The sequence below is a fragment of the Amphiprion ocellaris genome, chromosome 5, assembly GCF_022539595.1.
Source record: "Amphiprion ocellaris isolate individual 3 ecotype Okinawa chromosome 5, ASM2253959v1, whole genome shotgun sequence".
NCBI classification, from domain to species: Eukaryota; Metazoa; Chordata; class Actinopteri; family Pomacentridae; genus Amphiprion; species Amphiprion ocellaris.
In genome coordinates, this window is record NC_072770.1 from 6,429,899 (window position 1) to 6,446,345 (window position 16,447).

A 16,447-nucleotide genomic window follows, 5' to 3' on the forward strand; every position below is an offset into this window, starting at 1 on the left:
AAAAGCGACCACAGAAAATAGATGACTAGAAAATATCTATCAATGTCAGAAAAATGAATTTGTTTAGAATAATTTGTTCAAAGAGAACTCATCAGTGATTGCAGCACTGAACTTCCTGGGCCATGTGCAATGAGTTCAACCAACATTCAATCAACAGTGTGTTTGATTTGCAGTTTTGTTTGTGTGAAGGTGTTTCAGTGTTATTTTCTGTGGCCTTTTATAAACACAGAGTCTGAAGTGGATTAACTTTTAGAAAGGTTCATACTGTTTTCACTAATTTATAAGAAAAAATGAAATATTCATTCAAGTGGAATAAGTGACCCTGAAAAATAACATGTTGATTTTCTGATTCTTGACCCTAACTTCCACTCGGGTGTTTCATTGTGCAGCAACATCAAATAAAGAAAAGGAACAATAGGCTACATACAGTCTTGTCATTTTACTTCAATAGATTTCTTAAGACTAGTCAAGGATTTTCTGTCTTTGTTCAAAAGCACAAATAAAAAGCAGCAAGTCACAAATTTGTTCACATAAAGGCTGAAAATGCCCAGTGTGTCTCAGTGCTCAACTTGGTTCCTATGGTTTATTAAAAAGATGTTGTTTTCTTGTAACGTCAATTTCTGAATTTCAGACTCCCTTAAAAAATAGTTGTGAATGTGACTCAAAGGTCAAACTAGGCGAATTACACTGGATCATGCATATTTACAGAAAAGGGGCACAAGAAAAAAAAAGATTGAAGTTCGCCCTACATTTCTTGGACTCCAAACCAATTAAAACCCCATCAGATATTCAGCACCGAGCTAAAACCTGACCTGGCACTTTGGTTCTTATTACGTGTGTCAGAGGTAGCGAGCTGAAATTAGTTGCTGCTTACAGAGCAGCTCAATGTGCTAAGCAGCAGGCTGCATCATTTCAGCACTGTCAATAGCATGACGGTCCTGTGTGAAAAATGTGTTTTGGTCTTTATCAGGAAGGTTATGAGCATTACCAATATATTTTTTTTTTTATTGTCAGAGCTTTTTAGTCAACATGTGAGCTGGAATTTAGAAGAAAAGATCGAATGCTGATGGAAAAAAACATGAGTCTACAGCCATATTTGTAGCCGAGTGAGGCTGCATTTGGGTTCTGCTGTGCTTTGAGGTAAAAACTAACTGGCAATGTCGACTGCTGCGAACTCATTGGGACTTATCCATCGGAAATCATACTAGGAACAATTGATTAAATTGTGGGGGTGTTTCCAAGTCTCACCAGTTCTTGCCGCCTGCTACATATTTAGGTCACATGATTCGGTATCCATACATAATGTAGACAAGCATAACACGCCTGTGCTCAGCGCAAGGCCATTTTGTTTGTGGATAATTTTTTAATGATTTCATCCGTCGGAAATGATACGACTGAGCAGCCTTGGCGGAGTACTGTGCTCTCTGAGTGCTTTTCTTTAAAAACCGTTACTACACCAAAAATGATTGATCTACCAAAAATAAAGTTTAATTTAATAAAAACAACTCTAATGTGTGATTGAGTGTGCTGACTTTACAACTATTAACACAGTATTATTATAACACATCAACAACTTCAATTAATGGAACCACTGGCTTGTTTTTATGACTAATATTTCATATATTTTTTTCTGGGACATTATGCATGTTGTAATAATAAAAATGGTTAATTGCCTTTTATTTTATATTCAGTTTTGCGCTTCTTTCTGATCTGTCTGCTGCAGTAATGACCCATTTTCTTTACAAGGATCATTAAAATTTAATTTCATCAGTCAATCTAAAATCCTCACATCCAATGGCTGTTTCACTTTTACGTCATTCACAACACAATTTGTCCTACTGTGCCAATTCGTGCAGGACATTGAGGTTATTCTGTGTAAAATCTACCATTGAAAAATACACAAGACAATTCAAATGGCAGTTTTGTGTGTTGACAGAACTAAGGCACATTTCATGAAATTTTAATCCGTAATAGAGGTTTTGTGAAAACTTAGTGTTCAAAGAGTGATGTACACATACGACTGTACAATTGAAGATAAAATCCAACAGACTACCAGGGGAAGATAAATACTTTTTACAGTTCGAAATCTCAAATGACTCGTGTTCATTAGCTTCTGTGGTGGTAATCTTGAAGGCAGATACTCAGTACAGAGTGTTATCATGTAATCAGATGTAGCCATGATGTGTTAACTGATAAGATATAAGCTTCGAAGCAAGTCGTTTAATGAGTCCTTTACCCCAAATAACCTCGTCACTCAAAAACAATCTAAATAAAATGGGATTTTATCTTCAAAATATCTTGTTAGGAGTGATTCTCCATACTGATAATATAGTCAAGATGAGAGCAAGAAGTTCTCATTATTATTTCAGTGTTATATTTCAGTTTATAGAGTAATTATGGACTTCAGACCAGAGAAAACAAGTTTCTAAATGTTGACATAATCACTAAAATTTCTTACACTATAGGTCTATTTGTAATTGTGTTTGATTAGTTGCATTCAAGAAAATAGCAACAATAAAGTCGTAAATAGTCGTAATTACTGAAGCCTCAATAATAATCATAAGCTTATAAGAAATACATAACATTTGTAAATGGAGTGATGCGCCACAAAGCATCTAGAATCCCGGCTGTGGGAAAACATGTTACATAAGCTTTAGTGAATCAAGCACCTCTTTTCTAGGCCACGAAACATCCTACATTGATTAATTCCTTGTGCACTTACCTCAGGTTCTGACTCTATCAACTGTTTTTCCCTCCGCTTTATCGAAACAAGACAAAAATATTCCACTTTCGTCCCGTCAGGGTTTGGGAGCTCGGATAGGGGATCCTGACAGATGTTAGTATCATGGTTATGGCTACTAAATCCGACTTGTATCAAACCCAGTATTCTGGATTAACTATCGCAGCCAATGGCCACATCTGCCATGGCACAAAAATAGGTGCCCTCTCAGTGTGTGAGTGGCGTGTGTTTTGTGCACATTTGTCCCTTGTTTTTTTTTTTTTTTTTTTTTGCATTTTGCATTTGCACAGCCTGTGGTTTCTGGAGCACAAATTCACTCAGCAAAATAAAAAGCCAACTGGAGCTGGAGAAAAAAATAAAATTTATTTAAAAAAAAAAAAAAAAAAAAAAAAAAAAAAAAAATATATATATATATATATATATATATATATATATATATATATATATATATATATATATAAAAAAATAAAAATAATTTTTTTTTTTTTTTTTTTTTTTTTTACTGACAGGGAAAGATAGTAGCCCATTAATGAGGTTATGGGTCTTGACGTTGTCAGTTTAATCTAAAGTACATCCTCTAATAGAATAGGCTGTGATAGAAAGATGCCTCAGATCCCTAAAAAAAACTTTGGTGGCACACTTATTTTCCCTCATCGTTCGGTGTCTTTCAACTTCCTGGCACACGATTCTGATGTTGGAATCATTTCTTGGACCACATACAAAAGAAATTGGCAGAAATTAAAAATCTAAAGATGCCCAAACTCTTTCCTCCTTACTTATCTTTGTTTTGGATTTATAGAAGACATCTGACCTAATTATCTGCAATGTTCTCATTTCACGTTGAACAGGAACATGGAAAACAATTTGTGGGTCTGATGCATTTTAACTTAGATGAACACAGATAAGGACCCAGGCCAGCCTGTCGTCCATGACAACAGTCGTGCAAAAAAGGCAGACATGCTATAGTTATAAATCTTTTCATGCCTGCGGCCATGTGCGCACGGATTTGAGCATTTTAAAAATAATGAAACGCTCTTGGGGCACCGAGCAGCAGAAATGATGAGGAGGATGAATATGCAGGCAGCTCACTTTAGTACACATGGCTCATTGCATGGAGTTGCAGGCTTATTGCAAGCTGCTCTGCTCGGTAGCTCTTTGATTATGTAGAAGATCACTGGTGATATGAGAGTCTGCTGTATTTAATGGTCACTATAATGTGAGTGTTACACAATCCCCACACTAATACCTTATCTGGATGATAGATATGTTTTTACGCAGGGATTGATCGGATTTGAGGCTGTCGACAAAGAGAAAGTGGTAAAGCTATATGGTGGGGTATATTTTAATGAAACAAAATACTTAATTTTAGAAAGAAAAGTGTAAATGGCTTAATATGTTTCTAAAAAGGGAGCAAAGGATCTTATTTGGTTATACTAAATGACATTCTCCTCTCACTGCAGCCACATGACTTCAAATTTCTTTCCGTTTTGTAAATGTTCCATACTGCCCTTAAAGGTCATTCAGATTAAAGGTATTTACATCGTCTCTCATTTAGAAAAATTTGCCAAAACATCACGTGCATCACGTGCTCTACTATAATTAATTCACTGTTCATTAAATGTTATATGCAATGTATGATTGCTGCAGTTGACAGCATTAATCCTCAAACTAAAGCGACAACAAGCAGAAAATCAAATCCTTTGTTTTTCATCAACAGTGAGACACATGGGTCATATGCATTACTAAAATGTTCAAGCTTCATTTGACTGCTGTAGTGAGATATAAAAAAGATGCATTTCAATGATGTTGCTACAGGGAATACTAGGAAATAGAAAAATGTTTATTTTGTGGTGTTAAATGTGATGTTAAATTGAAACTGCTGTGCAGCTGGTTTTGTTAAATATACTGCTGCTAGTAAAACCCACATGGCACAGCTCCATGGCAGTTAAAGGGAATTTTAGCAAATGTTCAGTCAAGAAGACGATATTCATGCTGTCTCTTTTTCATTTCCTGCTCCCAGCTCTATCAGCTCACTATGGGTGTTCACTCTTTCAGCGAAACCAATCAGATTTTGCCACGGTCTCTTGGAAGCTGGTCATTCTGCTGCCGTCAAAATTTAAAAATGTCCCTGTCTTTTCTGCTGTCAGCCGTCCTTTCAGTGACAGGCTGATGTCCTCCCTCACATCTCATTCCTCCAGTTTTCCTGCACCGCCATCCATGCGCCACTTAGAGTGATATCTCTGTTCACCTCATGGCATGATTACCTACCTGAAAAATGACAAAACACATGATGGCGTCTAATCACCAAAGACCGTACACATGCCTCTTCAGCTTTTTCCATTGTACACACAATGTTCAAGATCCCCTCCACTGAAAATTACATTTTTTTTTACCTTGCAAACGTGTCGATACAGTATTTTCTATATGCTGGAGAACACGTCATGAGCAAAATAAGGAGTCATTGACACAACTGAACAGTTCCTCCTTAAAGGTGCAGTGTATCAATGACAGTCCAAAAAACACGGATTCAAACTTCCAGGGTTTCATATGTCACAAATTTGAGGAGCCAATCCTGTTAAGTTGCAATTTAGGGTTTCAATCTGTATCATTCTTCCTCTTCTTAATCCCTTTCCAGTTAAAACATGTGTGACTGAATTAGTCCAATATTTCAACTTACAATTGTGTTGAATAAAATAGTTTTACAGTGTTTTAGCTGAGTAGAGGTGAGCTGGTGTGCTCAAGCTGCCAAGCTGCAGCTTGCAGTGGAGACAGAAGGGCCTTTATAGATTTGTAGAGCTGTTAAGACATTTTATTCTATCATACCCAGCACCACAACTACCCTCTCAGCTTTACCAGTGACTGTGAAATCAACCCAGGTGCTATGTAACACCCAACTAATCTATAGCTAATGATCACAGACACAGATAGAGTTTTCTTCCTGAGGGGGCGGGAACAGCAGAAACTCATTGGTTGTCAAAGCAAACAGCCTGTTTAGAACAGCACTAAAACCAGAAACTATACAATTGTTTTGAAATAAACCATCCTTGCATTATTTTTGAGCTGAAAAATCATGGGGCCATGTGAGACTTTGATCAATTTGCTGAAAAAAGGCACAATATAGGACTATTTAAGCATCTCACTTTTAGTCTGTCTGGACTGATTGTTTCATCAAATGTTTCTGTGACCATGCAAAAAACTTTTGAGAAGCAGCTTTTATCTACTGAATGGCTTTGTTGGATCATTACCTGTAGAATAAATTGTATGCCAATTTTGTAATGACTGTAATTCCATACACTAAATTTGCTTTTCTACTATCGTTTGATGGCTAGCCAAGCTACCTGTTATCTGTCGCAAGGTCTGTTCTGTGGAGACATAAATGAGATTGTATATAAAGTCAACAGAAAGACGAGAGTATCTTGACAATGTTTTCACTTGAGTGACAGACTTGTGTTTGTTTTATGAGGAGAGTAATGACAGCAGCTGTGGCCACCTTCTGACAAGAATCTTCAGAGGCTCCATTGATATCATGCAGCACAACTGCTCAATGAATGCTCCAATGCTCAAATACACGTGAATAATTCTAGGCAAAGGTTGTTTTTATTTTTTGACTGAACACAGTGTAGTGATTGTTCTGTCACAGCAGTTGGTTTTTTGTTTTTTTTGTTTTTTGTTTTTTTGCCAGAAGCAACTATTTCCGTAACAACTGCAGTTTAAAACCCCACGTGAAATATGCTGTGCTCCAGTGGTTTTGTGGATGGCATCTTCCCATTCTGAATCAGCTTTGACAATCTATACATCCTTTGACAACACAAAATGTTACAATTCAAACTGCAAAAATGATTTTAAAGCATCAATACCACAACATTTTTCACTGTGTAATAAGAGTAAATACACAGCAGGACTGCAGTTTCTTACTCTGCAAGCTTCCATGCTTTAAGCTTGTTTTTAAAATGCCAGCATTATATCAACAATTTCAATCTACTATACTGTACACCCTAAATGCAATTTCACATCATCATCTGTGGGCACCCAAATTCTGACAACAGTTTTGGGTTTATTTGTGTTTTTTTAATTTTAAGATGTAACCTAAAAAAAAAAAAAACAAAAAAAAAAAACATTTTGGGGCATCCATTATAAAGGTCATTCCAGAATTGAAGGCCATTTTACATCCCACGCATCAAATTTCAAATACTCCATGTACAAAATACTAAAACATGCAGTTCTTGTGTAAATTTACTTGTCCTGAGACCAAAACTAAAAAAAAAAAAAAAAAAAAACTGAGAGAAAAGAATGTTTGAAAATATTTTTAAAATACAAAATAAGTCTGGAGTTCCCCTTAAAATGCCATTTTCTCTTGTCCAACCCCAATGATGACCAAATTCAATCTAATACATTTAAAATGAAACCTAAACCTCCTTTAATGAAATTTTTTTTTTCCTTGATGTCTCTTGTCATTGTGGGAACATTTTTTCTAATCAACATAATATTTTAAATAATAATTATCATGCATGGAACGTGTGTCCTACAACATATATGCAACCCTGTTAGCATAACCTTTTTAGCTGGGAGAAGAAAAAGAAAACAGTGAATCACATGATACGCTGGAATTAACATCAAGCAGTTTTCCAAAAGAATGGGTAGAGCAAAGCTATGTCCTCTCTTCTATTTTTCATATTTTCATAACACTGCCAGCCTTAATTGAATGTCTCGCTTTACTTCATACAACCCTGTTATGCATATTATCAGAAAAAAAGGACAAATTCTTATTACTTTTTTCTTTCCTTTTTCCATCAGTAAGTATATCCTCTTGGTCAGCAGTATCAGCTAGCTACATATCTAGCTTCTACTCCTGAGAAAAAGCTAACATTAGCATGGATTAGCAGCTCTGTTACAGTGATTAGAGCAGGGTTAGCAAACAACAAATAAAACATGGAATAAAAATGGTAGCATTGATGTGTAAGCTGAGCTAATCAAGCCTTTGATAGTTTATTACATATTACTGATGACTATGTAGCAGAAAATTGTAAAAGAGAAGGTCTATTTTTCAAAAAATTTGAAGCCCAAATGTCCTCCAATACTGGAATGGACCATAACAGCAAAAACAAATCAGTGTAATTCTTCTGTGGTTCTACTGCTGATGTTACTCTGTGCATTTTATTGTCTTTATTGTTACATCTCATTAACTATTATATTGATTATGACTATTAAATGAATAATTCAGATGTAAATTATGTGTAGATGAAGTATTCTTTTGTTCTTCCTCCCCCGAGGGTGCAACTCAGGTAGTTTATACTTTGCAGTAAATGAAAAATGAGTTATGTAAATACAGCCCCTTTCACATTTTCCACTCACCTTTGCATATCCACCTTTCTTGCATTTACTGGATTTATTCATTATTTCAAATCCTTTCATTGAGCTCTGCTTTGTGATTTCACTATTGTTATATTTCATGTTTATTATCTAATTCAGTTTATAGTGTTTTATTGCAAACTCCAGAGGCCAAATTCCCTGTCTTCAGTCATTACTGCAAGTGTGTTTTACTAACTTGCACACACAGCGGAAATCATAGCAGAGAGTGCATGTTACCAGCATTGACAAACTTTCTGTACAGCTTTGAACAGGTTATACTGATCTCTTGTGGACAAAATACGTACTACAGCCTTTACAGCATCACAGATTCTAATTAACATCCAATTTTCCCCTCTGTTGGCTGGAAGAGCTTGAATAATCTTTAACATCTACCTTTTTATTAAATAGAAATGAAGATGAAAGCATGGTCTGATATCTCTAGATTTATTTTTAATTTACTGTCCTAAAAGGTTTGGGAAGATGACAGAGGTAAGGAGCCTTCAATGACCCTGGTCCCTGTAGTAACTTTGATAAACTTCAAAGCAAATGTCAGAGCTAGTGAAGAATGATCTGTTTGAAATTACTTGTGCTCTAGTCAGACTGATTGAACTGGCTTCTCTTCATGCCAGGCTGTCAGTGTCTCATCATGAGTCCAATGGATGGATTAATGCCATCAGAGGTTTTGGATGAAGTGAAGAAACCTTGAACTAATGAAGTCAAAAATGTAGTTTTTGAAACTGATTTTAAATTTGTACCATATTCTAATTTGAATATTGAATGGAACTGTTTAAGCATTTAGGAAATATTTATCCGATCTAACATTTATATTTCAACGTGGATGTCCTTGACTTGTTTTCACACTTTCTTTTCTCAGTTAAAAACTCCATAAAAAAGAAAAAAGAAATGAAATGTGCAGTATTAAACTGTACAGAGTGCTAATTCAAAATTTAATAAAATAAAATCCAAGCTGATGATTGCATTTTAAGAAATAATCCATCCATCCATTATTTATACACCGCTTCATCCTCATTAAGGTTACAGGGTGGCTAGAGTCTATCCCAGCTGACTTAGGGTGAAGGCAGGGGACACAGGGTTACATATAGAGACAAACAATCACACTCAGATTCACACCTACAGACAATTTAGAGTAATCAATTAACCTCAGCATATTTTTGGACAGTGGGAGGAGGCCTGAGTACCTGGAGAAAACCCACGCATGCACAGGGAGAACATGCAAACTCCATGCAGAAAGATCCCAGGAGGGTGTGGACGTGAACTGAGGATCTTCTAGCTGCAAGGTGAAAGCGTTAACCACCAAGCCACTGTGCAGCCCTTAAGAAAGAATAAACTTTGAAAATAAAATCATGCTCAAAATCCAAGATAAGATGAGCTAAGCCTTTATTAATAATAAATAAATATAAATGCATTTGCAGTGTTACTGCAGCAAAGGAGATAGTATGCAAAAATGTAGTGAAATCAGTCGAAAATACAAAATAAACAAGACAGTATACAAACGTACTGCTGATATTGTACCGATTCTTCCAAATGTAGAAATTCTGATTCCACTGAATGCGGAAAGACATGATATTGCACAGACTCTTCCATAAGTGCAAAAATGTATATTGCACATATTCCTGTGTATGGGCTGCACAGTGGCTAAGTGGTTAGCACCTTCGCTATAATCAGTGTTATACAGTTCACCTGTCAGTGGTCATAATGTTATGCCTGATCTGACAGCCTACATATAGATAGATAGATAGATAGATAGATAGATAGATAGATAGATAGATAGATAGATAGATAGATAGATAGATAGATAGAGGGGGTCCTCGGTTTACGACGCCCTCGACCTACGGCGTTTCGTTATGTTGTAACTGGTCATGTGGACTGGTTGACCAGCGAAGTGGACAAATACGTCTTCACATGGCGCTAAAAGACGGCTTTGTTTACATTGTTTACTGGTTGTATGCCACCTTAGATTGTGCTACATTAAGTACTACATTTTTGCCCTTCAATATGATTCTCAGGTGTAAGTCAGACTCTTCTGATGCTTCGAAGAAAAGGAAAAGGAAAGCCATGTGTGCTGTCTTCACTGCAGTGTAAAAGCTGCAGCTGTCCAACTAGTTCAACTCATGCTTGCAAAATGAATCGTGGGTCTTAGCAAAAGACTTCTTTACTGTGGCTATTGATACACATTACAAACAGAATGAAAACTGCATCAAAACAGAAAAAAAACAACATAAATACATGTAAATAAATCCTTTTAGCTAAACCAGCAAGTCCAAAAATTCAGTTAAATACTTACGACACTGCCTCTGTAGCGTTTACAAAGTAGAGACCTGTGCAGCCAGAAAAGCACGTATGTAAAAGTAAACATCAAAATAGCGGACAGGAAGTGACAACTGTCAACAGACAATTTCAAAGTAGAGAATTTTTCAAAATAAAAGTACATCGCTAATTCTGCCTTAAGGGCAACACATCATGGAAGTGAAATTAGATTTAATAAAACGCTCAGAATAGGGCGGAACACTGACAAACATCGACATTATTAGATCAAGCTGCAAAAACAGTGTAACATATTCTGTTATCTTCTCGTAAAATGAGTCATACATGCATGAAAGTCATTGTTATTTGTGACTTATTTTTTACTTTTTTTTTCTATTTTTTATTTGTGAAGAACTGATCAATTGTCTCCAGTTCCGACTTACAACAAAATAACTGTAGGAATTTAACTCTGACGTAAGTCGAGGAACCCCCTATGTGTGTGTATGTATAGGCTACTTAAGGCTTTCTTAATCCAGTATTTTTATTGCGATCCATGTTGAGAAAATTATTTTAAAAACTGGAAGAGACAGCGTCACAACCATAAACCCTGCTTATCATATTAACAAAACATTTTAGCAAACACTTGCTGTGGTTAAAAGATCATGCAGGCTCCATGCAGGGGTATCCCGGGAGGGCCAGGATCTTCTAGCTGCTGGTGAGGGTGTTAGCCACCGAGCCACTGTGCAGCCTCGAGTTAAAAGCAACGTTTATTTACTTTATGCTTTCAGATTTGTGGGTGGACATTTTCAGGACAATTTTATTTATTGAATTTAAAGGTCATCATCGGATCATTGTGTCAGATGAGATCAGCTGCAGATGTTGTATATGACAGATGAGTTTTGACAGAATTACATGTTGTTATGTGTAAGTTGACATTAACAAGCTGCCCAGTGCCATTATTAGAATGATTATAAAATCATTACTGACAGCAAAACAGCAGCTGCAGGAGCCAGAAAAGTGCTTTTCACTAAATATTGCTTAAAGATTGAACAATAATAGATGCTTTACCAACAGACATTCGAACTAAAGGAAAAAACACAGGTGTAATTAATCAATTTGACATTTCAGTTTCAGGGTTTTGGTATCGTGACCTGTCCAAGGTGTCCCCTGCCTTCACCCTAAGTCAGCTGGGATAGACGCCAGCCCCCAACGACCCTAATGAGGATTAAGTGGTGTATAGATAATGGATGGATGGATGGATGGATGGATGTATTTCCATATTTAAAACATAAGGAGGAGAATATAAACCAGTCAGCTTGTTTTTTTTATGTTTTTAGTTGTCTTTTGTGAATTCTCTTGGATGGATGGATGGATGGATGGATGGATGGATGGATGGATGGATGCATGGATGGATGGATGGATGGATGGATGCATGGATGGATGGATGGGTGGGTCTTGGTATCATGCACTCAGTTACTTTGTCTCGTCTTACTGGAACACTTGATGCTTCTATCTGTGTTTTTCTTGCTATTAAAAGTCTAAATGTCTGCATGCAAGAAAATGGCTGTATGTTTCGGCCAGCTGCATGAGTGCATACTTAGCACATGAAAAATGCATTTTTGCTTTTCTGTTCTAATCACATCATCAGTGAAACCCTGATTTGTGGTAATGTGCCCTCACCACTAGATGGCATTAGTGCTCTATTCATTTCTCCAGGTGTCTAAGTCTGGACTCCAATCCAGCAGCATTCAACCGCCCTCAAATGAAATATATTTCATATGTGAAGTGTTTTTAAGCAGCTGAATTCCTTGGACTGGCTTATGTTGCCATGCATGTGGTAAATACAAGAGGAAATAACACTGGTGTGTGTGACGGAGAGTTTGCGTGATAAATTATTATGAGACCTATTATAGATGTGCTGGTAATCTCCCCCTGTGTACTGCTAACTGTCATCTGTTTTCCAGCAAAGAGAAAAACACTATTAAAGGAAATAACACAGTTGGCTTGTGTCACATCTTGGCTTCTTTTTTGATTTCTGTCTGCCAAGTCTCTGCCGTCTTGCCAACAGTTGCCACCAACACAAAACCCACAAGACTTTCCATCCTTGATATAAAATTCCAATCAATTTAGGTCCCTGGGGAAAAAAGTCAGGGTGTAGTGTCTTGGTTTGTGATACTCTGTGGATGGCAGAAAAAAAATGTTGTGCTGCCTGCCAGGATGTCAAGCCAGGAGCATTAGAGGGAGAAAAGTGGAAAATTAACCGGTGCCAATTGCCAGAATGCTAACTTGACTGCAACACATGGGAGCAATGGTGAGGATGGTTTTTGCATGAGCAATGTTCCAGAGAATGCGCTGATATGTGACACTCAATTACAACATCACACAGACCTTCAGTGTCATTTTTTCTGCACTTTTTTGAAACCACACAAACAATGTAAACAGACCACTTGGCACACTGAGAGACAGATATGACGATGACACAATTAACGTGAGCTGCAGGGCTGCTATTAAAAAAGAAAAAAAATCGACCTCAGCGTGTTTGGAAAAAGAAAAGCTGAATTTCAAAGTCTTTATTTCTAAACAACATTTCTTGACAAATGATCAGCAATCACACAGAGAGGAATCCAAAGCAGAGGAGCCAGAGACAACCAATTTTCCTAACAGCAGTAGCCTCGTTAGACTAACATGCAGCACAGCTTTGTAGATCTTTCGTGCTTTCCCTTGCGTTTGACATGAATGTGCAAATCTCTTTTCATAATCTCTTTCAGAAGTTCACCACGTGAACTATTACTATTTTACCTCATGCAAAAAGATAAAAAATAATAATAGTAATACATGAAAACAAACCTAATATAGTGAAGGGTTCAGGAGTCAGTGTAAAGAGTGTAGACGGTTTTCATACCAGCTGACTACATATATATATATATATATATATATATATATATATATATATATATATATATATATATATATATATATATATATATATATATATATATATATATATATATAAATAAAAATATATAGTGTTTGTGCTACAGCTTGTCATACCTGCTCAATTTGTTATGAAAGTTCGACAAAGTTTTATTTTTGAAATTTTTGGAACAAAATATTTCTCATTGAAAAGTATTATATATGTTTTGCTTTGTATTATTGCAACATGCAGCCACATATGACTGACAGATATCACTGACTTCTGCATTATCTTAAATAGTTTCTGATATATTGTTGTTCAAATTTAGCATGACATTTCAATATGCAAAAAAAACATGCAGAAAGTAGGCTGAAGGGAAATTTTGAAAAATGAAATGAAATATCAAAATCTATTTTTCTATCTAGAATTTCACAGATTGTATTTTAAATATCTATAGTTTTATCATTATTATTTAAAAAAAAAAGAAAATCAGAAATTGTCAAACAGAAGGCTCTTGATTTGAGATGGAATAACCCTATTTTATTTTTCTGTTTTGTTTTTATTTTACTCTCTACTTGTGTCTGATTATCAGCTCATCAGTCTTCTGTGAAGCAGGGTGATCTGCACACAGCTTTTTAAAAAGGTACTACGAGTGAAGTTTGTTGGACTGATTGTACCACAAAGTAGTTTTCATCTCTCTTCTAGATGCTACTGTCTTCCTTCCATTACTGGAATTGTTCTGGGCACATAACAGAGCATCAATTTTACACTTAAACAAAATGGTGGAGGATAAATGATGCACACTATGCAGTAAATATAGCATGATTCCAGACACAGCCTGAGCCCAACTGTCCTTGCAATTGAACTGATGAATACTTGAGTAAGGCGGCCCTGACTGCAGCTGTGCAGCTTTACAATAATACTTTATCTCACTACCACTAGTCGAGTATAATGTGTAACACTGAGTCTATCATAATATCTTTTGGAACCACTCAGTGTCAGACCTTTAAGTGGCTTCCTAATGAATGTTTCGATGCCGTGTAGAACCTGTGACTGAGGCACTCTGTCAGCTTTGCTGCTCTCCTACCCTCCCCACAGTCTTCTCGTGTGGATGTGAAGGTTCTCACCCGTGGTGTCACGTATGTGTTCGAGGGCAAGCCGACCCACAGAAAACACGGCATAAACAAGCGGCCCAGGCTTCTTGTTCTCCTCCACGATACCCGATGCTGATTGTGTGGATCCTTGCCGTTCATTGGTTTCGCCCTGACCTCTGACCTATTTTCGCCGCGGAGCAAAGAAAAGGGGGCATCTGGACGGCAGCGTTCTCTCTAAGAGCTATTCAAACACTGGCCTCTTTGTAGGTCAGCAAACGGCCTTCAGTGTCACTTGCAAACCATAAACAGATTGAGAATGCATGACAGAGCGTGTGTGTGGGGCAGAGGAGCACAACTAACTAATTGCAGGGTTGATGTGCATTTCATGAGATTTCTCCACACTAGAGGAAAACTCCATCTGTTGCCAAGCTTCTTCATGCTTCACGCTTGTTTAGCCATTCATATGGTTTGTATAATTATTTGTTTTTAACATGCATTACATGATGTCCATGCCAATGAAGATTTCTAATTTATTGGATGCTCCTAAATGTCACTCTATTCGTACTACTGACTATGACATGAAAGACGGAAAATTGCATCTTTTTTAAAGCTAATACAAAAACAAATTTCCTTTACTCTGCCAAGGAACATGGTGGTGGAGTTATGTGATGATCGGCATTGGTTTGTCTGTCTGTCTGTTTGTCTGTTTGTAACATTACTCCAAAACAGACTAACGGATTTGGATGAAATTTTCAGGGAAGGTCAGAAATGACACAAGGACCAAGTGATTGGATTTTGGCAGTGATAGTGGCACGGCATGAGTGTAACTATGACAGCAAGTGAACACTACAATAATAATAGATTAGATTTATATAGCGCTTTTCTATTAAGGCACACTCAAAGCGCGTACAATGGATCCATTATTCATTCACTCCCACATTCTCACTCTGGTGGTGGTAAACTACATTTGTAGCCACAGCTGCCCTGGGGCAGACCGACAGAAGCGTGGCTGCCAATCCATGCCTACGGCGCCTCCGACCACCACCAACATTCAGGCTACTCACACCAGTGTGAGTAGCCGCACTGGAGGCAAGGTGGGTGAAGTGGACACAACAGCACATGACTAGGGCAGAGCGGGAACCGAACCGTCGACCCTTCGATCATTGGACGACCCGCTTTACAACCTGAACCACAGCCACCCTGCAAAGGGTGGCTATTTTGAAGAATCTAAAATATAAAACATGTTTTGACTTATTTCACACTTTTATGAACTATATAATTACTTCGCCAAGGAATGGGATTTGACTGTCTGTTTGTCTGTCTGTATGTCTGTTAGCAAAATTACTCAAAAACGGATCAACAAATTTGGATGAAATTTTCAGAGAAAGTCAGAAATGACACAAGGAGCAAGTGATTAGATTTTGCCAGTGATGTGACTTATAGTCTGGATCCATTGATTTGTTAAATATTTCTGTCATTGTGAGATAGCAGCACAGCGTCACTGTAACTATGACAAGAAATGAACACTACATCAGCTACCTGCTGACGATCACATGATTGTGATCCTACTACAAATCAACCACTGTGGACTTATCAGGACTTATCCTTGGGAAATTATACAAGGAACAATTGATTAAATTGTAGGGGTGTTTGTGAGTCCCATCAATTCCTGCTACCCGCTACATATTTAGGTCATGCGATTCAGTATCCGTACATAACATTACACATGCATAACACATGCCCGTGCTCAACGCAAGGTCATTTTGTTTGTGGGTAAATCTACATTAAATGGCCACATTTTATAGTACTGTGATTTCTGACCATCAACAACTAATAAACAAGTGCTGCATTTCTAAAAAACAAAAAAAAACAAAAAAAAAAAGAGGCTGCATTTCTGACAATGCCATACGAGGGAATGAACAACCTTGGTGGAGTACTGTGCTCTCTGAGAGCTTTTCTAGTTTGTATAATGTTCACCTCTGGGGGGCAGAAATAGCCCACAGTAAACTTCACCAAACCATGCTATAAGGTGAGCAACTCCTTTTTCTCATGACTTGTCTAATAGTCATGTTCAGTTCAATGTTC

The 16,447-nt window shown here is 37.1% G+C and overlaps 1 protein-coding gene across 2 annotated transcripts in view; it reads right to left on the bottom strand.

The window, feature by feature from the left end:
- lactbl1b (lactamase, beta-like 1b) overlaps positions 1–10,415 on the bottom strand; it is a 29,198-nt gene extending 18,783 nt beyond the window's left edge. The window contains exon 1 of one of the 2 annotated variants that reach the window (XM_035947928.2): positions 10,395–10,415. The gene's annotated coding sequence lies outside the window, so the exon portion shown is untranslated. Of the gene's footprint in view, positions 1–2,722; positions 2,856–10,394 lie in introns of those variants that run through there. The other variant, XM_023269824.3, reaches the window with a different exon arrangement.
- Between the last annotated feature and the right edge of the window lie 6,032 nt (positions 10,416–16,447).